The 23371-nt window shown below is 45.2% G+C and overlaps 1 protein-coding gene and 1 long non-coding RNA gene across 3 annotated transcripts in view; one reads left to right on the forward strand and one right to left on the reverse strand.

Annotated features, from left to right (window-relative positions):
* The window catches only part of USP53 (ubiquitin specific peptidase 53), a 71892-nt gene extending 55376 nt beyond the window's left edge, over positions 1-16516 (reverse strand). Inside the window, exon 1 of one of the 2 annotated variants that reach the window (XM_072625358.1) lies at positions 16422-16516. The gene's annotated coding sequence lies outside the window, so the exon portion shown is untranslated. Of the gene's footprint in view, positions 1-12577; positions 12728-16421 lie in introns of those variants that run through there. The other variant, XM_072625357.1, reaches the window with a different exon arrangement.
* LOC140514890 (uncharacterized) lies at positions 13012-23173 on the forward strand. The gene is made up of 2 exons (XR_011970768.1): positions 13012-13404; positions 22999-23173. It is a non-coding gene; the product is annotated as an uncharacterized lncRNA (long non-coding RNA).
* The last annotated feature ends 198 nt before the right edge of the window (positions 23174-23371 follow it).

The raw sequence follows: 23371 nt of genomic DNA on the forward strand, positions 1-23371 counted from the left end.
GCCTTTCAAGTCACCATGGACTGGAAATCTCCTCGACTCTGTTGTTCTCCACTTCTGCTGCTCCAGAATTTGTTGAGTCCCTCTCTACAGGTATTTTATGGGCTGTGGTGAGGACCCTGAGTAAGTGTGTCTTTCTAGTCCGCCATCTTGGCTCTGTCCCCATGATCCCTTGTTCTACCCCCACTTTTACAAGAGGATGTTCATCTTATTTATTCATCCTTTCATACTAGTATTTTACCTGCATCCAACTCTGCAAATGCTCTGTGCACCATATCCTCCTATCTTTCCATCTCTCCTTGTGCCTCAACCCCCCAAATCTATTCTGTCCTCAACATAACTTCCCAGTCAACACCAGCCTCTTTCCTGCTTTCCAAGGTCATGTGCCAGCTTGGCTTGGGGCCTCACTTTCCTGCCTTCAAAACCTTTACTCTACAGTTAACCAGTTCAACTTTACGTGGTGTCCTACATCCTGAAATCCTTTGCCTCCTTGGATTATCACCACTCGCTTCTTTCCAAAGTCAACCCTGGATCACTCCTACCATCATCCTTCTACTTCCCTCCCATCAAACTACTAAATGCTTCTGGGAGGAAATCACACAACCACAGTGGCTACACACGTATTGGTCCATTACACAATTCTACTGTATAACCCCAATTTATGCCTAGCTGGTAGGTGCCAATATCTTTACTCTCTCTCGATTGATAATCTCTCCACTTTTAGTTATTGACAAGAGCTCCCTCTTCCCTATTCTAGTCTCAAAACCTCATTATATCACCTCCCACTCAATCCTCCTTTCCCCAATCTGACAAAGAAGTGGCTTTTGTCCTTGCCAAGGTCAATCCTCCCCCCATGTGCCCCTGATCTCCTGCCCAGTCCTGTCTTTTCTAGCAGATGGCGTCCTTAATCATTCCCCACCCCACAGTATCTCCAACCTTTCCATATCTATTGGGGCCCTCTCATCTGCCTTCAAGCACACCCAAGTTCTCCCCATGGACTTGGAAAACTACTTCCCTGGATTCTAACACCCCCTGAAACTATAATCTCATCTTTTTCCTCCTTTCTCTGTCAAACTTGTTGGGAAAAGTTGTCTACACTTGCTGTCTCTACTTCCTGTCTTTTCACTCTCTCCTCCAACCCTTTGTAGCCAACGTTTTGGCCTCATTGCTGAACTGAACTGCTTTTGCCAAAATTACCATGTTCTAATCTAACCCATCTAGACACTTATGCTCAATTTCTCCACTGAACTCATTCCCAAATGACTAATTACCCCTTCAAGCCAGATGCTAGATGTCCAGGAGACATCTCAAAAACACAAGTCATTGTACAACTTCCCCCCTAACTCTCTCCTCTTCCAAACTTCTCTATTTCTTGTGAAGTTACAATAATCTTTCCCTTCTCCTAGATTAAATCCCTTGGCATCACCCTCGACTTCAGCTCATCAGACATTTCCAATTACTGGGAAAATGAATTCAATCCCCTCTTTCTACTCAACAGCTGGGTAGAGTCTCTGTTCTGGCCTTTATCTCTTCTCCAAATTATTTCAAGAACTTCCTCCAAACTGGTCTCCCTGCTGTCTCTCAAGCACTCCAGTGCCACAGTTCTAAGTAATGTTCCTTAAGCACATCATATTCCCCTACTCAATACATTCCACTGACTTCCTATTACCTCTAGATAAAACCTCTTTTTAGTTTTTAAAGCTCTTCACAGTGGATCCAACCTAGCTTTTCAACTTCACTGTACATTTTTCCCCATTCTTGCACATGGATCCACCCAAACTGGCCTTCTTTGCTCCTCTCATACAACATGCCATCTCTGGCCTTCATGCCTTTGCACTGGCTGACTGTGCCCCCATGCCTGGAATACACCTCGAGGAATCCCTCTTTCTTCTTTCAAGATGAAACTCAAACCTGATCTTCTATATAAAATCTTGATTCCTCAGCTGCTACTGATGTACCTCCCCCAAACTACCTAGTGTTTGACTATTTTGTATTTAGATAGATGTTTTTAATTTATGCCATCTAGCTTTCTATATGAACTTGTTATTTCCTATAAGCTGCAAACTGCTCTGAGTAGGAATGATTTCATTCTCTGTGTCCTGGTGCCTAGTACAGAGGAGGCCCTTCATGAATGCTTGCTGACTGCCTGTCTTACTGCATGTCCCCAAGGTATCTCAAATGCAACATGTCCAAAATACAGCTCACTGTTTTCTCCGAAATCTTCCCTTTCTGCTGAGAGAACCACGATCCTTCCAAGTCCCGCTGGCCTCTCCCTTATCCGTCACACTCCTCCTAGAGCACACAGAGCAGGGGTCTGATGGTATTGATGCCATCTCTACAATGTTACTGGCTTTCTCTTCTTTATCCACACAGAGCTACCATCCTCCTCTCTAGCCTGGACCCCGACAATAGCATTAGAATTGCCTTGCCTCAGCCCTTCAACTCACACGACACACAGCTGCAGAAGGGTTACTCCAAAAGCCCAAGTCTGACCACATCATGCCGCTGCCTGACAAGATCCAATGCCTCTCACCTGCCACCTCCGGTTTGGCTTTCAAAGCTTTTCCAATCTGACTGTGGCCTACCTTTTCTAGGTTTACTGTGAATTGCTATCCAACACATACTCTACGCTCCAGCCAAACTGGTCAGCTCCCTGTTCCTTATATACAGCGCTACCTATCATCTCTGTGCCTCTGACCTGACTGTCCCCCATACTGAGAAAGTACTCCCTTCACCACTTCCATCTTTAGAAATTGTACCTTCCTTCAAAGTTCAAGAAAAATAAAATGGATACATGACTTAGATACAAAAAGTCTAATCATAAACAAATTAAAAGGAAGAAAACACTTTTCACAACTCTGGATGAGGAAGAGTTACAATCAAAAAAAGTACAGAAAGGAAAATACAATTGGTTGTATAGTTGACCATAACTGGCTAATTTTGGTTATTCAAAGCTTTGGAACACACAAAACCAACACAGTTAAAATTAAGAGGGAAACATCTAGCCAAGATATATAAGAAAATGATCCAATTTATAAGAACAAGAGCCGTATTCAATGATAAACAGTCAATGGATATGAACAGACATTTCAAACTATCAACAACCACGTGGAATAAATGCTGCAAATCAATAACAATTGAAGAAATGTAAATTAAAGCAACTCTGAGGTTCCACCTCACACTAGTCAGTTTAGCAAAGAATATACAAAAAAAAAAGGGAAAATGAGAGTTGTTGGAGGGGTCACCAAAAACCAGGCAAGCATTACCAGCACAAAGCTGATGAAGGGATGAATTGGTTCAGACATCCTAGAAAGAAATCTGACTTATTCCTCCAGTCACTAGACTGCACATATCTTTGACCCAGCCATTCACTTGTGGGCTTATTCCCCAGCAAAGATGAAAAGACAGAGGGAAAAGACCCATGTATAAAATAATAATAGTAGTAGTAGTAGTAGTAGTAGCAGCTTTTTTTGTGGTGGATTAATCGAGAACAGTTGGATGTATTATGGCTGTATATATGAATTTAATGTAATATTACTGTGCCAAAAGAGATGGCTTCAGAGAAGCCTAGGAAGGCTTGAATGAACTGAGGGAGAGTGAAGTCAACAGAACTAGGGGAATGATTTATACTGTAACAACACAGTAAAAATGAACAATTGGGAAAGACTTAACTGCTCTGACCAAAGCAATGACCAACCATGATTCCAGAGGACACTGATGACGAATGCTGCTCCCCTCCCTTCAGACAGGTGATGGATAGACTCAAGATGCAGACTAAGATGTACATTTCCAGACACGGTCAATGTGAGAATTTGTTTTGATTAATTATGCCTATTTGTTACAAGCATTTTGTTTTTCTTCTCCAACAGGGGAAGAAAACTCTAGTGGTAAAGCTCGTGCCATGCCCCACCCCCCCTGCAAGAAAGTGGGTCATTCAAGTACTTTTCAAAAATGCACAGAAAAGATTGGAAAAAAGACCAGAAAGAATCACGGACAAGCCGGAAATCTTTGAAAGCACAGACTAAATTATAGAATGAAATTAAAACTTAAAAAGCTGAACATGACAGATTTGCAGTTTTGTGTACAATATTATATTTACTTTGTATATGGAAATACCCATTTAACCTGATACTCATTGAAGCCATAATTTTTAAAATTAAGTTCGGGAAAGTTCCATCACCTCCTCCAAGATGTAAGTCCTCCTGCCTCACAGTCCACTGCCCACCTGCATAAGGTGGGCATCTAATTCATATTTTATGTCCGTGTCAGTGGGCCATCTTCAGTTGTCCTGATCCGTATCTGGTCACTGGACCTACACGGCTCTGGAGGAGAAAGGGAGGCTAATGACTTTGCACAGTCTTCCCTCCCTTAAATATGATTCACCTGCTAGTTATGGCATCATCTTCCTGATGCCATGGTCCTCTTCAAGAACGAAAGACAAAACATAAAAATTTCCTGTTGACATATTCTTTCACAAACTGTTTGGCTTCTGCTTCCATTTCTAGTTCTTCTGACATTCCATTAAGTACCTAATAAAGGAGGTACTTAATAAATGCTTCTGGATCAACTGTGTAAAACGAAAATCTTTCATCGAGTTTATTCATTCGAGTCTCTTGGTGACCAGATTCAAAATTTGTTCGTTTCTTTTAAGAATCACCTGGTGATAACGATCATGTGTCATTTACACATGAAACAAAAAGCCCCTTGGTATTTAGCTATGTACTCCTGAGAGGTCTGTGTAAATCTAATTCTAGTTAAGTTCAGGAACTTTGTAAGTGCATCAGATGGGTTCACTACATTTTTTTTAAGCAATTGACATTAAGTGACTTGCCCAGGGTTACACAGCTAGTAGGTGTCTGAGGTCAGATTTGAACTGGAGGGCCAGTATTCTATGCACTGTACCACCTAGTCTGTCCCTCACTACTACTACTCTAAACAAAGCCCAATGAACATTACAGAATCCTTTTGCAAACCACAAAATCCCTAATATGAGCATCAACCTGTCATTTTTCTATTTTCTAAGTTCGAATTATTTTGTCAAGGATTTTTTAAGACAAACAAGTAGTTACTTGTTTAGACTTTTCAATATCCTGGATACTGGATTTCTCCCTGTTCTCCCCCCTCCCCCAACTGTGGCCATATTCAGGAACAATATGACCAATGATCTGTCACAAGTCTGATATTTGGTGACAAATCCCGACATCATCCAAGCTGAACAGACGCTGACAAGACATTCACAACACTTTTTTTCATGAACCCTTTTTCTCCTGGTATCATCCTAAAAAGAAAGCATTAACATTTTAAAGGACAAATTCCCTTTTTCAGGTAACGTAACAGGCTTTCCTTTCGGTTTGCCAATCACCATCAATATGGGTGCTACCCCAACACGTGTAAAACCAGGGGTAACTTACGTCCCATTCGGATTCTCAGTCATCCATTCTGTCCAAAGTGTCTGAGGCACTGAATTGAAAGCTAGCAGTTGCCTGCTGAGCACCATGCCTGACTCCATTTACCCTTTACTAAATCAGACTATTTGGTCTTTATCCTTTAAGGAGATTTAAAGCAGTAACACTTTTCAATACCAATATTAGTCTTGCAATTAGGTTTGTTTTCATTAACATTACCTTCCTACAACTAATTTGGTTCTCTTATAAGAAAAAAGAATTAACTATATTGCAATAAGAGAATAGGGACCTAGGTCTTAGGTTCCAAATGCCCTCTAATACTAGCTCTGTGACCTTAGGTAAGTCACCTAACCTGTCTGGGCCTTGGTTTCCTTATCTGTAAAATGAGGGAATTGTACTACAGCCTCAGAGGTTCCTTCTACCTCTCAATCAGTGATTCCATGAAGAAGTAGTACTGGTTAAATCCTTACAATGACTATCTCAGTACAACAAACAGCTTCCAAACCTCACCCTTCCAGTATAAATGGTATCCGACAAAAATCCCCATAAACAATATGTTACTGATGGCTGTCATGGAGCCTGATCATCAGAGCATGGAGACAGACCTTCATTCCTAGATACCTCAAAAACTGTCTACGGCTGCAGCCCCTCCTTTTACAGGTGAGGAAACTGAGGCCCAAGGTCATTCAGGGAACTTCGGTGGGGGATAAGAATCCATGTCCTCAGTCTTTCCACTGCACCTAAGATTCTCACTGTATACTAGAAGGTAAATGAACGCTGTTTCAATCACGCTGTCACCAACAGAATGAAGTCATTGAACGGTGTCCAACGCATAGAAAACTATAAACAAAAAGAACGATCAAGTTCCTCTTTCATCTTGACAAAAAATTTGACACTTTGAGAAAATCTCAAGATTTCCCCACGATAACATTTGCTTGGCAACTTATTAGAGAAAACAGGAAAATTTCAAACTGAGGTCAAATGAAGCACCTTTGGCTCCTTAACTCTTTAAAAATTAAATTAGGGCGACGTAGGATTAATGCTCTTTGTTACATGTGTAATATCTCTAACAGAAAGATAAAAAACTCAGATCCTTAGACTGAGCAAAGACGCTGAAAAAGTGGAAGGGAAATGCCCTGCCCTCCAACAGGTAGCCTCCAGTCACCCAAGCTACAGACAGCCTCATGCTCCTTGCTCACTGACTCCCTCTGAGGAAAGCAGCAGCCCCTGCTCAAGTCAAGGCTTGGCCTTGCAACAGTCTACTTTCAGACAAGTCTTTAAGAATGTGTGGCCTCTCAAAACTGGGATGGAGGGCCAAGATTTCTCCTTAGGGGGTAATTTTTAATGAGAGCAGGTCTCTCTGCATGGAAAGGAACCCTGGAGCTGACACAAAGTCTTTAGCACTACCCTGGTGACAGAGGCAGAGATGGTGGGCACAGGGCAGCCTCCCATAACCCTCCTCTGAAAGGTGGACCAGGATAAAGCCAGCGTAGGTGAAAGCCAAACCCGGAGATGTGCAGAAAGTGGGGTACCACCTTGGTACCACCAGCAAGAAAGCTACCTTATCTGGCCACCACCAGAGTAAATGCTTTATTATGTTAAATCAGTTCATGTTCATATGGATCTGCTTAAAGGAATCTACTCCCCTCCCACCCAGAACTCTAATCTGGCAGCTCCTCAATGTAAAACAATAAAAATCCTGTTAATAATTTACTCAAGAAAAACTAAACTTTACTAAAGAAACAACGAAGAAGAAATGTTAACTATTACAATGCAACTGCTCGCCACTCTCACTGGCAATAATAATCAGGTTCTTTTCGGATACATTTTTCTACAAGTGGGCCCACGGAAGAAAACGCCCATTAATAAAAACCCAAAGTTCAGAAAAGGCCAGCTCCTAAGAGGGCTTCAATCAAAGGATTCACCACAGCACATAGTAAAGCGTGAACACAGGTACGTCCAATTCAGGAAAACACCAATACCTGAACGCCCATTCAGCTGGCTTTTCTTCTCTGTCTGTGGGCCCGGGGTCTCCTCCCAAGCAGGGACTGCAGAGACACTTTAAAGGAAATTTTCTTTTTTTTCCAGATCTGAATTCTGTCCCTCCTCCTTTCCCCCCCACTCCACTGGGAAAGCAGCCATGCCCTTTTCATTCCTGCATCCCTCACACATGCAAAGACGGGACTTTGCTGAGTTGTATATGATTTTTGAAATGCTTCACATGCAGAGTAAAGATTATAAATACGGCAAATGAATAAACAACAATCAACCATTTAATAAGTGATTAAAGAGTACACAAAACCCTATGCCAACCAAGAACCTAGGAGCTTCCCCCCACCCCACATGAATGTGGGTGACCACGCACAAAAAAATACGCTACAGAACTGGCAAACAATCTACGAATGCCTCAAGAAGGCAGCAGGGGAAAACAGGAAAAACACCTTCAACGTGTGCATTCTGGCAGCCAGCTGTCCTCCAGGTTAAAGAGCCCCAGTTCTGTCAACATATGGAATGAATGAAGTACGCCTCCTAACAGTCCTGATGTGACCCGACCAGGGCAGACACAGCTGGGCTCTCACCTCCCTAGCTTCTCTCCTCCCGACTTCCCCAATTCTTTGGACCCTTCTGCCTTGAAATTGTAACCAAACACCTCCTTTATGCTCCATATCCCCCAGGCAGCTTTTAAAAAATCCCACGTTTGGTCATTTTTCAGCGCCGTGCTCGGGTTAGTCAGGGATTTAGCTTCGACAGAATTCCTAAGGACTCGGGCCAGCCATTATCAGAACTAGAAACCAATTCCTGCTCAGTCCCTAAGAGGGACTCCGAATAGAATTTCCCCTCTGGGAAGGCAAATTAGGATGGGGGTGGGGAGGAGTGGGAGAGAAAGGAGATGGAATGAACTCCCTACAGACACCCAGCTCACTCAAGGCCCCTTTCTTGGCCCCTTTGTGCCCAGAATCAGGCTAGCCCACCTGTTTTCTCTCTGCCTAGGTGGTCTGTAGTCTAACAATCCTGCTTCTGTGTCTCCCGCCCCTCAGTTGTTTACCCAAACACCACTGAGCCAACTAAGCAAACACCTTTTTAAAGCTTCCTCCTTGGAAATGTTCACTCCCAGAGCTGCTCCTTACCATTCCACCCTCTGCTCCCTCCAGGCCCTCCCCACACCTAGCTGGGTTTTTGGTTAAGGTGGACCAGCATGTTTTAATCTCCCCAGAGGACCCCAGTCTAGCCCCACACTCAGGCACATATTATATCTTTAAGAAATGTTTCTAGAATTGAAATCCTCAGTTTAAAGGAACTTGGCTTCCACAGTTAAGTACAACATGAACCCAGGGGGTTGGGGAATAGAGAGAGTTCTGTTTCCTGAGCATTTGACTTGGATGCCCTTAGATTTACACAGGATCTGCCTTGTAAAAAATCTCTGATGCTAAAATAAATAATTTGCTAGCAAAAGCACATTATTTTAGAATTTTAAAAATTAACCTAAGAATACCCACAATGACCCAGAAAATACTACCTCTAGGTCTATTAATTATGTAAATATACAAGAAAATGTTATTTTCTAGAAGAGTAATATGCCAGATCCAGACCAAAAATACACACATACATACACACACACACGTCAGTAATGACTGAGTTATGAAATTGGGCCCCACCACAGTCAGATCAAGCTCGATATTCAGAGTTCTGTTATGGACAACATACAACTCCAAGAATCCTGAGACTCCAACCAAGAGGAGAAGGGACCTCGAGGGGCAGGGCCCAGTCACACACCACAGTGCCAGGTCTTACCCCACAGCAGACTACAGGATGCTCAATGCTGTGTGCTAAATGAGTTTGGTTAATCACCAAGGCAGATGCACGCCATGGAAACTCCTTCCAGGTAACTGCCTCTAAGCAAGAGGCCAGTTCAGTATTTCAGTAAGTGCACCTCTTTAAATGAAGCTTAAGAAACTGCTTTACATTACAACTAGCTGGGAAGTAAAAAGTTTTAGGTTTCAGTAAGGTCAATTCTTGCCCAAAACAGGTCAGAAATCATTGCAGCAACAAGTGAAAGTGAGATGACTGTTTTTACATCACCATAAAATAAATCAGCTCAAATTTTAATTTTCTTTCAACTTTTGGGGTTTTTCTAAATTTCTAAACTATCCGGTCCTTGGCAATTTTCTCCTGAATATTACCCAAAGCTCAAATAAGTATTTTCTTGTAAGATCTGCTATCAATTATACCAATTATTGTTTTATAAATTATAATACCTCAGATGATTATCTTTTAATGAAATAAATTCATTTGAAGAGAGCTCTTTTAAAGGGCTCATCACTAGAAAACAGTCTTATGCAAATCCTACCTATGCGCCAAGCTGAGGAACAGGCTGACAGGGAAAAATCCTAAAAACAATTCTTTTACTAAAGAAAAAAAAATTCCTTCAAGGGAGCATTTACTAACAAAGTAAATATATTCAGTTCAACAAGTAGTGCCAGCTCTGAGCAAGGCCCAAGGCCCTGTTCTGAAAGAACATCAATGTAGCTGGGCAGAGGGAGACAATGTACTCACTCACTCAGATAAGGAAATGGGAGGATACAATGAGAAGGTGGAGATGAGTAACAGCTATGGAGGAGGGTCAGGACAGTCCTAGGAGGTGGCAGCAGAGTTAAACCTGGCCAGTAGATAAGACTCAGCAGAGGCCTAGGTGAGAAGACAGTGCCTTCCCGGTCTGGTCAGCCAGGCTGAAGGGGCAGCCAGGATGGCTACAGCCCACACTGGTGATCGTGTCAAACACTGGCAGAGAAGCTGGGGAGGGCTGCTGGAACCAGGCTGGCAAGGATCTCCAAAGCCAAGCCAACGCAAGTAAGGAGGCTCCCAAAAGGGCATCACCAGGGACAGGACGTGATCAGCTCTCCTGTAGCTGGGTGCAGGGGGAGTTAAGGAGTGGAGAGGTTAAAATCAGAGGGAGTCACAAAGAAGAGGCTACTAGAACAGGCCAGGCAAGGAGCATCGACAGCCTCCCCGACAAAGGGATCAAGGCCAAGTTATTTCAAGAATAACCAATATTGTCAAATGGGTGAGAAAAGCAATAACAAATATGAAATGAATAATGAAATAAATCAAGTCTGTTCCCTGCCCCCTCCCCCCCACACACAGTGTTTGTCTATTTAAAATGGTCTAATTATAAGTTTGTAAGTCAAGGTAAATAGTGTGTCATTTTTTTCAAACTTTTTTAAAACATGAACATTTATCTGCCTAATCACTATCAACTGAGGAAAAACATTTGAAAAAGATGGAAAATAAGATTGCTACTTTTAGTTAAATCTGGTTTTATGGTTTTATAAAAAACTATATAAATAGATACAAAAACTGTATAAAAAACTCTATAAAACAGTTTTATGCCTTTAAAAGACAAAGTGCTCCCCAGTGCTGGGGCGGGGGTGCTGTAAGGAGGAAGGCAAGGCCCAGAGGAAGGTCCCATCCCCCCCCAAAGTGCCATCACAACACCGTCTGTGGCAGCGATGATGTGCAACGGCTAGCAATGCCCAGCAGTGGTAAGAGCATGGTACCATGCTCCAGGAAAAGATGACCAGGGAGAGTTCAAACTGATAAGGGCAGTTCAAGTCAGGAAGACCTGGGTTCAAATCCAGCCTCAGACATTCTTACTTAACTGTGTGCTGCTGGACAAGTCTGGAAGGAATGGCTCTCAGACTCCGTTTCCACATTTGCAAAATAAGAGCACCTGCCTGCCAGGATTGTTGGATCAAACGGCAAACCCTGAAGTGCTAAATACATTCAAGCTCTAATTATTGCAAAACATCAGACTCAGGTGAACTAACACATGATCCTGGAAAGCACTGGACACATTTGAAAAAGGGAGAACTGGACCCGAGAATTCACAGTAAAAGGCATTTCCAGTCTTGGTCACTCTCTCTGCCAATGTATATTAGCATCTGCCTGGTGCACTCAAAGGTGTTGTTGTAGTAGAGGTAGAGGTGGTGGTAGTAGTAGTAGTAGTAGTGGTGGTGGTGGTAGTAATTTCTCATAAATGTCATATAACCATTTCCATAGTGCTTGCTCGGGGGCATCTCATTTAATCTTCACAACAACCCTGGGAGGCAGCTCTTGTTATCCCCTTGTTATAGCTGAGGAACCAGAGGCAAAAATTTGCCCCAGATCACAGGTCTGTTGGCAAAGTGGACAGTGCCCAGCCTGGAGTCAGGAAGACTCATCTTCCTGAGTTCAAATCCAGCCTCGGACACTTACTAGCTGTGTGATTCTGGGCAAGTCACTTCACTCTACCTCAGTTTCCCCATCTGTCAAATGAGCAGGAGATCGGAAGTGGCAGATTGCTCCAGTATCTTCGCCAAGAAAACCCCCAGTGGGGTCACAGAGGGTTGGACAGGACACGGAGGACCGAACAACAACTTCCTCACTCCAAGCCCGGAGCTCAATGTGCCTCAAGTGACTTGGCCAAGGTCACCGTCAGCAGCGAGTGTCAAAGGACTTGAATGCGGGCCGGTGTCCATCCCCTCGGGGCAGTGGGCACAAGTGGCCGGGGTGGAAGGGAGGGAAAGGCACAGAGAACAAGCCGGGGGTACAGCCTGCCCCGGTCCACACAGCTCTGCCGCAGGGGCCCCGCAAGAGCCGGGGGCGGCCTGGCACATCGGGGGTCCCCGTCCCCTCCTCCAGCAGCACCGCGGGAGAGCCAGGCCCCAGCGTCTGCGACTTCTTCTCTTGGGGGCTCCCGGGGGCAGCGGCGGACCAACCCTCGAGGAAGGAGCCAGACCGCGGGGACCACGGCCCTCGGAGGCGGGGACAGCGGCGGCCTGGAGGGGTAGGGCTTTCCCTTGAGCCCCCTAGGCGGCCCCCGGGGCCTCCCGCCGGCCGGCGTCCACAGCCGGGTCTCTGCGGGCCGCCCATCTCCCGCCTCCGGGTCTTTGCCCCGGCGGTGCGCCCGCCAGGAGCGCCCTCCGCCTCGGCTTCCCCGCCGCTGCCAGCTCCCATCCCGGTCCGGCAGGACACCCTCCCGCCGGCTCCCGAGGGGCGGGGGTCTTCCCCCAGCCCCGGCGCACACAGCCGGCGCCTAAGTAGTGCCACCAGGCCCCGCAGCCCCCTCCTTCTCCCCGCAAGCTCGCCCCTCACCCCTCCCCTCCCCTTCCCGCCCGCGCCGCTCCCCGGGGGCTCACCTCGCCGCCCCAGGGGCCCCGCCCCGGGCACTGCCCGCCGCCTCCGCCGCCTCGCCGGGAGCATGCGCACCGCCTCTGCCGCCGCCTCCGACCAGGACTCCAGACAGCGCCGACTGCGAGCGCAGACACCTGCGCGGCCCAGACCCCGCGTGCCGGGCCCCGCCCCCGCCGCCGCCGAGCCCCGCCCCCGCACAGGCCCCGCCTCCGCCCCACCCGGGCCCCGCCTCCAGCTAGCGGCCTCCCGGCCGCGGCTGCGCAGCCGCGCAGAAAATCTCGCGAGAGCACGGACGCACCCGGCGTCCTCATCGGCCCGCCCCGCGCGAGTCTGGGGCGGATCAGTCTGGAAGTGGTGGGTGACGGGGGAGGGTGCGCCGTCGCGTGGGCGGGGCTGCGTCCTCCGCCGAGCCGCACCTTCTCCCAGCTCTCCTTCTCTGCTCCGCCCCCTCCCTCCGGGCTCTGGGAGCGCGCGGGCCTGAACTCCGCACGCTCCGGGAAGAGCGCGCGCACGCGCACGTGCGGGGTCACGGAGCGCCGCCCCCAGGTCCCTCCAGCCTCAGAACAATACGCTTCCCCCGACGTGGTCCGGCATGCTCCCCCCACACACAACCGCCCCTTTCTTCCCCTCCCCCTTCCTCCCCTCCCCCCTCCCGCCCGCAGCAATGGGGGCTCCCAGGATCTCCCGCCAGGTCCCTGCAGTTGGTCCAGGAAGGAAAAGGCAGCGTGTACTACCGAACATTTAACAATCGGCTCCACACAGTCGCCTTTCTTCTGCACGGGGAACATTTCCTTTCCTCCTGCATCACTTAGTCCTGACCAAGATCAAAGCAGTAAGTCCGACCTCGGTCCGCCGAGTTTGCCGTGTCCGAGGTGCAAATGGTCACCCCAAACATTTAACAACCAGCTCCCAGGAGAATCGTATTTAGGGTTAGGGTTAGGGAGCCTGGAAAGGGCGGAGTCGGACCCTTTCTCACGTTCCTCTAGGTAGGCTCTGTCCTCAGAGGAGGGGGTGTGCTGGGGACACAGAGTGCGAGAGAGAGAGAGAGAGAGAGAGAGAGAGAGAGAGAGAGAGAGAGAGAGGGAGGGAGGGAGGGAGGGAGAGAGAGAGAGAGAGAGAGAGAGAGAGAGAGAGAGATACTATTGTACCCATTTCACGGGCAAGAACTGAGGCAGGGTAACAATAACAGCGAGAATAACAATGTATCAGTAACAACTTGAAGGTCTGCAAAGCAATTTACATACGTTGGCTGTCTGATAGTCACCGAGGCCAAAGCTGGGAGGCAGTGACAATTATAACAATGTAGCATTTATGTAACCCTTTAAAGGTTTGCAAAGCACTTCACATACACTCACGTATTAGCTGCTTTGATTGGAACTCAGGGCTGCCACTTTCATGGAACTGACCATGCCACATTGCTCCAGAACAGCTTAGAAATGCCCGGCAGAAGACTGTCCTTAATCAGAATGCTTCTGTCCATCCTGAGTGAGCCCCTTCAACTTCGCATTTTGATTTTATTCATTGGAATTATTCAGAAGTAAAATTGTTTTGTGGTTGAGACTAGATTCTGCTGGCTCCCAATTCTGGCCCTCTGGTTTGTGTAACTCTGGGCTATATACCTCCCTTCTTAAACTCATCAATCAATCAACAAACGTTTATTAAATCTTGACTGTGGACTAGAAAATGTTCTGTGGCCAGGGGATATGAAAAAGTCCCTGACCTGCATAATGATGTGGGAGATAGCATATCATACATACATACATATATATTTAAGGTTAGGGTTAGGGATATTATATATACATATACATAAATATTTAAGGTTAGGGATATTATATGTATGTATAACATATATTATTATATGTATATATTATATGTATATATATACATATACATATTATATCTATATATAATATAGATATATATCATGTGCATGTATGTATAGGTAAATATATGTACACATATAAATGTATAGATACATACAAGGTCCACACAAAGTAGATGCCTAAGCCAAAGCCATATTTCTCCCCTAAAATGAAGGCTTTGTGCCCTAGCAATTCTACAGTTGTGATCTGTGGAGAAAACAAAATCTTGGAGTTGAAACAGACCTTAGCAGGCACATGGCCCACCCCACACCTGAAAAAAAAGAAATGCCATCTAGTCCTAATCCTAGCCTGCACAGAAATAGCGCTTTGAGATTTGCCAAACATTTCATTCATATTATCTATTTGAACCTCACGACAGCCCTGGGAGGTTCACCTTGCGGGGGGCAGGGGGCGGGGGGTGGGGAGCGGGCTGGAGCTGGCACCTGACAAAAGAAATTGCTGTTGGCATGTTTGACTCTTTGTAACCCCATAGACCCCAGCATGAATGCCAGGCCCTTCTATCTTCCACCATCTCCCTCAGTCTGTCCGTGTTCACATTCACTGTTTCCATGACACCATCTCTCCATCTCATCCTCTACCATCCCCTGCTTCTTTTCTCCTTTTCTCCTTTCCCAATATCAGGAGTCTGTCCATCTCATCCTCTGTTGTCCCTTTTTCCTTTTGCCATCAATATATCCCAACTTCAGGGGCTTTTCCACTGAGTCCCAACTTCTCATTATGAGGCCAAAGTATGTAAGCTTCAAATTCAGTATTTGCCCTCCCCACGAATAGCCTGAGTTAATTTCTTTTAACTATTGACTCTGTGACCTCCTGGCTGTCCAAGGGACTTCTCCAAGTCTTCCCTAGCACCACAACTCCAAAGCACTGAGTCTGTGGCGCTCAGCTTTCCTCATGGTCCAGCTCTCACAACCATACATTGCTACTGAAAAAACCATAAAATTGACTCAGGAGAGCCAGCTGTTAAATATTCCCCTCCTAATCAGGCCTTGATTTGTTGTTTCATTGATTATTTGGATTTAAGAAATTTCGGAGTAAATGTTAATAATGAAGTTTAATCTTTAAAGCCTGTCAAGTGAACTTTCTTCCCCAGAACCATTGTTAAATATTTAAGCTCTGATTGGTTATGGGATTAACCAATCTGATTACCTCCATGAGATGGGAAAATTGAGGAATACAGAGGTCACAATGACTTGCCCAGACTCACATCTGGCCCTTGCTTGAAGAATTGTAGAAAGGAGGCCCTTCAGATGGAGTGCAGTGCATCCCCCAATCTGATAGCTCAACACGTTTTTTGGTATGCCAAGTCTAAAATTTGCTTCTCTGTGACTTGTACCATTGCTTTGAGGGCTGCCTTCTGGGACCGATGAGCATGGTAAAATGCATTGGATTTGGAATCACAAGTCATGAATCTGATTCCTGACCAGTGGAGAGAGTCATATTTCAACTTCAGGGAGAAGTTTTAGAAACAAACTGGTTATCCCAATGTAAAATGGGCTGCCATATTGGGTAATGACTGTTGACGTCATTGGAGATATTTAACCCAAAACTTAACATACACTGAGAGCCTCTGACGTCTGCCATAATTAATAATGTCTGGAAAACCCCAGATGTTTGACAAAGGAATATTTACTTCATATGGTATAATCACAAACATATAAACTTACTCTCCCCCGTGCAGGGGAGACCTGATATTGCCATCCTCTCTCCCTGCGTCACCTGAGTCATAGTTTACCTGTGACTCCATAGATCACAGTCCCAGCTCTAAATCCAAACCCTATCTCAGACTTTAGTTCCACACACCTACTTTCTCAGAGCCAGTGTGTCAGGGTGAATTACTGTGCAACCCTACCTGTGGCTCCAAGGTCACCATGGCTCCGACTGCTAGATCCATGAGGTGATCCTCTAGCCCCTTGCATTGTTAGAAAATGAGAACAGACCATGCTGGGTAGAACCAATCCATACACACCTAGACTCATGCTGAGTGGACATCCATGCCAGGTGGATATCCATGCTGAGTGGCATCCATGCCAAGTGGGCATCCATGCTGGATGGGTGTCCATGCCAGGTGGCCTTCCATGCCAGGTGGGCATCCATGCTGGGTAGCCATCCATGCTGGGTTCAATAGACAGGAATCAGAGAAAAGAGCACAGCTGAAAAGAATCATGCACTCGGCTCACTACTTTTTAAGACAACAATCAAAGGAGGCACCCCTCCACCCCCCCACCCCAAATGTGATAGGAAACACAGCAGGGCTCCATGCCAGGCAATTTGGAGTACTCCAAGGTCTGTCAGTCAAGGCTGGCTCCATGTTAGAACTAGACATGCCCAGCAGCCCAAGTCACCCACCCATCTGTAGGTGGCCAACACATCCATCCAAGTGTTTAGCATGTTAAGTGAGGAAGGACCTTGCGTGGTAGCACTAGGCTAGCTCAGAGGGGGCCACAAGGCTTAGTCCTGTCCCTTCCACCCAAGAAGTTCATAATGTACTAGAAGCCTTATGAACTCCACTTTTAAGCAGTTACTTCCCAGCATTTGTACCCCAAGCTCTGACGTCTAGTTCCAGACCTGTATCTCCAACCAGGGCATCACCTGAAAATAGCTGGCTGGATCCTCATGGACAAAACCAGGCTCATCTCCTGACTCTGCTTCTCTCTCTGACACTGTGATTCCACTAATCTTGAGGTTATCTTTAACACCCCAGAAACCTGAACCCCAAGAGCCTTTGGAATAGCAATGCTTCCAGCCAAGGGGTTTGTGAAACTCAACAAAAACAAGGAATAAAGTCTATTGTTATTATTATTAATCAGCAACAGCCTCCGGTGACCAGGCCTCCAGTCTGGCGATGACTTCATTTCCAGAGACTTCTACTGCACTGCTGCTGAGCTCGAACAATATAGAGAGAGGAATAGAAGGGTATGCCGGGAAATGTTTAACAGCCGGGCTCTCCAGAAGGAAAATGAAATGTACACATATACTTTGAAGTTTGATTTGCTTTATTAACACTTTCTGAAGTCTAAATAATTACCACGACAAGAAATCAAGCCCTGATTGGAGGGCAGGTTTCTGAGGTGCAAATGTTCACACTGAAAGATCAGGCTCTTAGGAGCTGGTTCGATCTGACTCCGGCACGGCCCTGTCCATACCTGCAGGTAGCCTCCCAGACCCACACTGGTGTTTACGCACAACTTTGTCTCAGATCACTGAGACTAGTTTGTGTTGTTCTTAAGGGAATGCTGACCTTGGACATGTATCACTGCTCTAGTCCCTTGATGTGGGGAGCTAAGATGCCAGACCCTTTACCACAAAGCATTCTTTTTAATGTCAGATTTCCAGTCTCACTGGCTTGTGATGGGGCAGGGCTGCCAAGCCAAACAACTGGCACAATGAAGGGAAAGATGGTAGCAGTGATGCAGAAATTGCAGTCAGGGAGAACAGGATAAAGTTTAAGGATTTGGGAGTGTTGAGAATGCTGGTGATGTGCCAAGGAGTAAGCAAATGGGGGGACAGATACTGACCTCTCAGAAAAGAGTTGTAGAGAGCAGAGTGTGGTTGGAATCGATACATGGAGGCAGATTTCATGTCAAGATCTCTCCAAAATCCATTCAAAGGGTTTTAAGATGGAAGTGTGCTTTACAGCTACTCTGTGAATGATTGAATAAATGAATGAACGAATGAATGAATGAATGAATGAAGCATTTATTAAGTGATTTCTATGTGTGAAGCCCTGTGCTAAGTGCTTGGGGATACAAGTAAAAGAATAAGACAGTCCAGCGACTCACATTCCAATGGAACAGCCAACACTTGGACAGCTACGTGGCACTGTAGTGCATAGAGGGTCTGGAGACAGGGAGATCTGAGTTCAAATCCAGCCTCAGACACTCATTAGCTATGTGATCCTGGGCAAGTCAATTAGCCTTTGTTTGCCTCAGTTTTTCATCTGTAAAATGGGGATAATAATAGCTCATCTCCTAGAGTTGTTATGAGGATCAAATGAGATAATATTTGTAAAGTGCTTACCCCAGGACCTGGTAAATGGTAGGCACTATAGAAATGTTTTTGCTTTTGTTGCTGAGTCATTTTTTCACTCATGTCCAGCTCTTCATGAGCCCTTTTAGGTTTTTTTTTTTTTTTTGCGGGGGCAAAGATACTGGAGTGGTTTACCATTTCCTTCTCCAGCTCATTTTACAAATGAGGAAACTGAGGCAGCCAGAGGTTAAGTGACTTGCCCAGGATCACACAGCCAGTATGTGTCAGAACCTGGATTTGAACTCAGGAAGATGAGTCTTCTTGACTCCAGGCCCAGCACTCTGTCCACTGTACCCCATATGAACTTAAGCAATCTCATGTATTTACTCTTGCACCATTTTTTCTCCACTATGTCCTAGCTTCCTTATCTGCAAAATTGCATTACCTTCTAAAGTCCTTTGAAGTCACCAGATGAAAGGCAGCATAAAGTCCTGTAACATGTTATTAATGTTGTTGCTGGCATTCTTAATATGATGCTTCAGACACCTATGGATTCTTCCTCTGGTTGTAATGTTTCTTTTTATAGACCCTTAGAATTGGACTGAAACTGAAATATCATATTGACCATGAAAGGTTTCCCTATAGAAACTCTTCTTACAGATGCTAATCTAATCTGGAATACTGCCAAGGATATGGAAATCACTTTATTACCCAGCAACTCCGTCTGTTTTGGGAGGAGACAATTTTAGTCACTGGGAAATTCTTCTGTGTGTTTTGGACTCCCTGGTGAGGCTAGCTCTGACCTCCCCTCAGAGTTCTATAGGCGTTCCTTAAGGGTAAGAGAGTCTTTGTTCTAATGCCACTGCTGAGTCTCCAATCTGGTAAACTTCCCTCACTATTTATTGCTCTAGTGTTATTTAACCAATTCATTTTTGTTGGTGCTCAGACATTTCAGCCATGTCTGGATCTTTGGACCACCATTTGGAATTTTCTTGGCAAAGATCCTAGAGTGGTTTGCCTTTTCCTTCTCCAGCTCATTTTTATAGATGAAGAAACTGAGGTAAACAAAGTTAAGTGACTTGCCCACATTCACATAGCTAGTGTCTGAGACTAGATTTCAATTCAGGTCATCCTGACTCCAGGCACAGCACTCTTTTCACTGTGTCACCTAGCTACCCCATTTCATATCTGTTAGCTATTACAAAGGGGTATTGACTTTGAAGATAGAGCAAGAGGTTTAAATAGCTCTGTCCCCCACACCTGATTGGGTACACTCTCCCCTTTATCATCTTGATTGCTGGGGAGAATGTGCTTAGCTATAGCACAATAAAAAGGGCATATATTTCCTACCCCCACCAAGCTGGGGGGACCCACTCTCCACTAGATTGTGAGAGAGTCTCAGTCCTTGGGGAGAGACTTAGGCTTAACACAGTTTGTCCATAGCATTGGCCCCATTGAACTAGTGTCCCAAGATGCCATTGCTCCTGGATGAGTCCCTGGGTCCTGAATGCCACTGCACCCCTCATAACCTTGATGCTTGACTTGCTGGCTTGAGAACCCAGAAAGGACTCTGTTCTCACACTTCCTATTGGCCCCCTCTCCTGACTTTTTGATGGTCACAAGGTCATAGCCACCTCTAGTGTTCTTCCCCCTAAAGCAGGAAGGATGAACACATAGAAGCCAAGAGCAGAGGGCCATGGGTTGGCCTCAGATAAAGAAAGGCTTAGGCCTGTCTCCCTCAGTGTTGTCACTCACCTAACAGAACCAGACAGGAAGGAGTTAGGTCCAGAAGGACAGGCCTGGATGGATTAATGCCTTTTGAATACATCCCGACTCTGGTTCCATAGCCAATCGAAGAGGCTTTTTTCACCATGTAGTTAGCAGACAGGAAGCAGTCACAGAATGTCTACACATGCGTCAAAGTTCGCATTCCATCTCCTGAGCACTCTGCCAGGTTCCTAAAGGCTAGGCATCTTGACTGGTTGGCCCTCTGTTGTAATGGGCTAAAATTGACCTCCCTAGGTGTAACCTCAACTCTTGGGCCCTAGTTCTTCCATTCTATATAAGTCTTAACTTCTTTTTAACATGACAGCCCTGTGTGTATTTGAAGGCGGTGGCCATATTTCTCAAAATTCTTCTTTTCTCCAGGCTATATATACCCAGTTCCTTTCCCTGTCTTGGTTGCTTTTCTTTGACCAGTTCCACTTTCTCTAAGACTCTTAGCCTATAAACATAGTACACCAGGTGTGACCCAACCAGAACAAAGTACAAAGTGCAATGAGAATATTGCTTCCTTTTATGTGGTCACTACCCTATGAAAACAATCCTAAGTTCTGTTTGGCTTTGTTTTTCCTTTAGCAGTTCAGATTCAGCTGGTGGTCCACTAAAATCCTCATCTCTTTCTCCCCTGCACCCCACACTAACTCCTGTACTTAAACAACTGATTATCTTTAACAGACAGCCTTCTTAGTTAGCCCACTGCGATGTTTTGGAATCCTGATTCTTTCATATATCCTATAATCTATTCCTTCTAGTTTGCAATAATCTGGAATTCTGGTAAGCATTCCTTCATTATTTTGATCCAGCACCCCCTAGCTGGCACCAGGAGGACTGTGCCACTGACTCACCATGGCTGAGAGGTGTTGTAGCCTCACTTTCCTCCGATGTAAAATTGGGATAATAATCCATCATGTACAGATATCGTGAAAACATTCTGTAAACTTTAAATGGCATGCACATGTATCATATCCAGACACACGTATATGATATTCATGTTATTAATAAAATTTTGGATTGGACATTTGCCATTCATCTCTATCCTTGAACCAACCCATAAGTTTTGTTCAGGAAGGACCAGCACCTCTGGTGTGAGGGCTTGCCAGCTGCTCATCCACCTCAGGTGTCCACCTGGCACTTAATTCTCACCTTTGGCTCCAATAAACTTTAGCATAAACAGCAGCCACACCCATATAAAACCTCCTCAGCAGACAGCGGGCTATAGAAGGTTGAAGGTAAACAAAGGCCCTCAAACCCATCAGTGAGTTAGAGAGATGTCTGCCCCAAGTATGTGAGGACTTCACCTGTGGAATGGCTGGATGAGGACAATTTGTTCCAACAGCCATGAAGATGGCTGGAGAAGGCTCTGTGGAGAGCTTAGAACCTGGTCATACATCAAAGATGCTGCGGTCATCCACTGCATCCTGGACCATCTCTAGACATCTTGACTTTTCAGTGACTCTGGAAGAACAAGTGAGGCTGATGATTTTGCGAAGCCCTGCCTCACTTTAATCCAGTTCATGCTCAAGTCAAGCTATCACCCTGTGATGTGACTGGTCCTCTTTGAAAATGAAGGACAAACAACCACAACATGTAGTCACCAGATCTCGATGGCACACATGGTTGACAGTAGTTGGAATGGCAATTCCAATAATCTTTAGATCCACCAGATAGAGCTTTGAAATTCACTGACCTGTTGGGTAACCTTGATTTAAAAGATTTTACAAAGACCAGGATGGAGGCATTAGTAAAAGCAAAATAGAATGAAATGTGATTGTAGGGTCTTCAAAGGGAAGGCAATGACTAATGAATGTCCATTCATTGGGTACCAGGTGGCATTTCATTAGGAGAGGCTGTGTAGATTGGAGTTAAGGTTCATGTCAGTGAGTCAGTCAATAAAAATTTATAAAGTGCAGCATGCAGTTTCATAACCCCATTTGGGGTTTTCTTAGCAAAGATACTGGAAGTGGTTTGCCATTTCCTTCTCCAGCCCATTTTACAGATGAGGAAACTGAGTTGCCCAGGATCTCACAGCTGGTAAGTGTCTCAGGCCAGATTTGAACTGAGATCTACCTCCAGGCCTGGCTCTCTATTCACTGCACCACCTAACTCACAGAATCTTAGGATCTTAGAGCTGGAAAGGACAATACAATATCCGGTCTAACTCCCTCATTTTATAGATGAGAGAGCTGTGGGTTACAGAGGTCCCCGACTAGTTTGTGGCAAGGTTGGGGCTTGAACACAGGTGTTGTAGCTCCTACTTGAGTGTCTTTCTCATTATTCGAAACTTGGCATTTGGATGGGGTAAAGTATAGAACTTTCAGGCTAGAAAAGATCTTCTGTCCAGCTCCGTTCTTTACCTGCTGTGCAATTCTTTCTGAAACAATCTGAAGTTCTTCAGTAGAGCATGGAGATCTTTGTGCCTACTAGAAATCTGTAGGCTTTGCTTACTCAACAATCTCTGATCAGTGATAATGATAGACTTGGAATATGATCTGTGTGTGCATTGGCTATGAATACTCCTAGGAAAGGGAATGTGGTTAAAAGTAACTTATAAGCAACTATTTTCTTTTCCTGCATGGTGCACAGTATAAGCTGGTACCCTGATGTTATAGACAAATAAAATAGTCTTCTTTGGGAATTCATCAAGACTGTTGTCCTCCACCTCCTTGGAACCTAATCAACCTCAAATCTTGCAAAACATACAAAAGAGCTCTCACATCTTGGACTAATTTGTTTTTGAAGTTAGTCCTTTAAAAAATACAATAGTGAAATAACATGGTCTCGTTTTTTACTCTTAGGATACTGGCCAAGAGAGCTGAAATACTCAGACCAAAGGAAGTTGCCCTGGAGAAAACAGTTCTTTGTAGAAAGGACAAAAATATTCAGGCCAGCCTTGCTTTCAAGTTTAACTTCCTTGTTGAAATTCACTACATGAACAAAAAACAAGAATAAATCAAGCTAGTAAATAATGAAGTGATTGGAAATTATTCATCGACCTCAATAATGTCTATTTAAAATAAACAGAGGAGATAATGGCTGGCTGGGCACTGAACAGAACTCTTGATGTTCCCTCCTTGTTCCCATGCCAGTGGCTTGTTTCCCCCTTCCCCTCTCCAGCTGCCTATTCTTCTTTCACACAGATCATGTCTCCACAGATGACTCCTTAACTCA

The sequence above is a fragment of the Notamacropus eugenii genome, chromosome 7 (genome assembly GCF_028372415.1).
Source record: "Notamacropus eugenii isolate mMacEug1 chromosome 7, mMacEug1.pri_v2, whole genome shotgun sequence".
NCBI lineage: Eukaryota > Metazoa > Chordata > Mammalia > Diprotodontia > Macropodidae > Notamacropus > Notamacropus eugenii.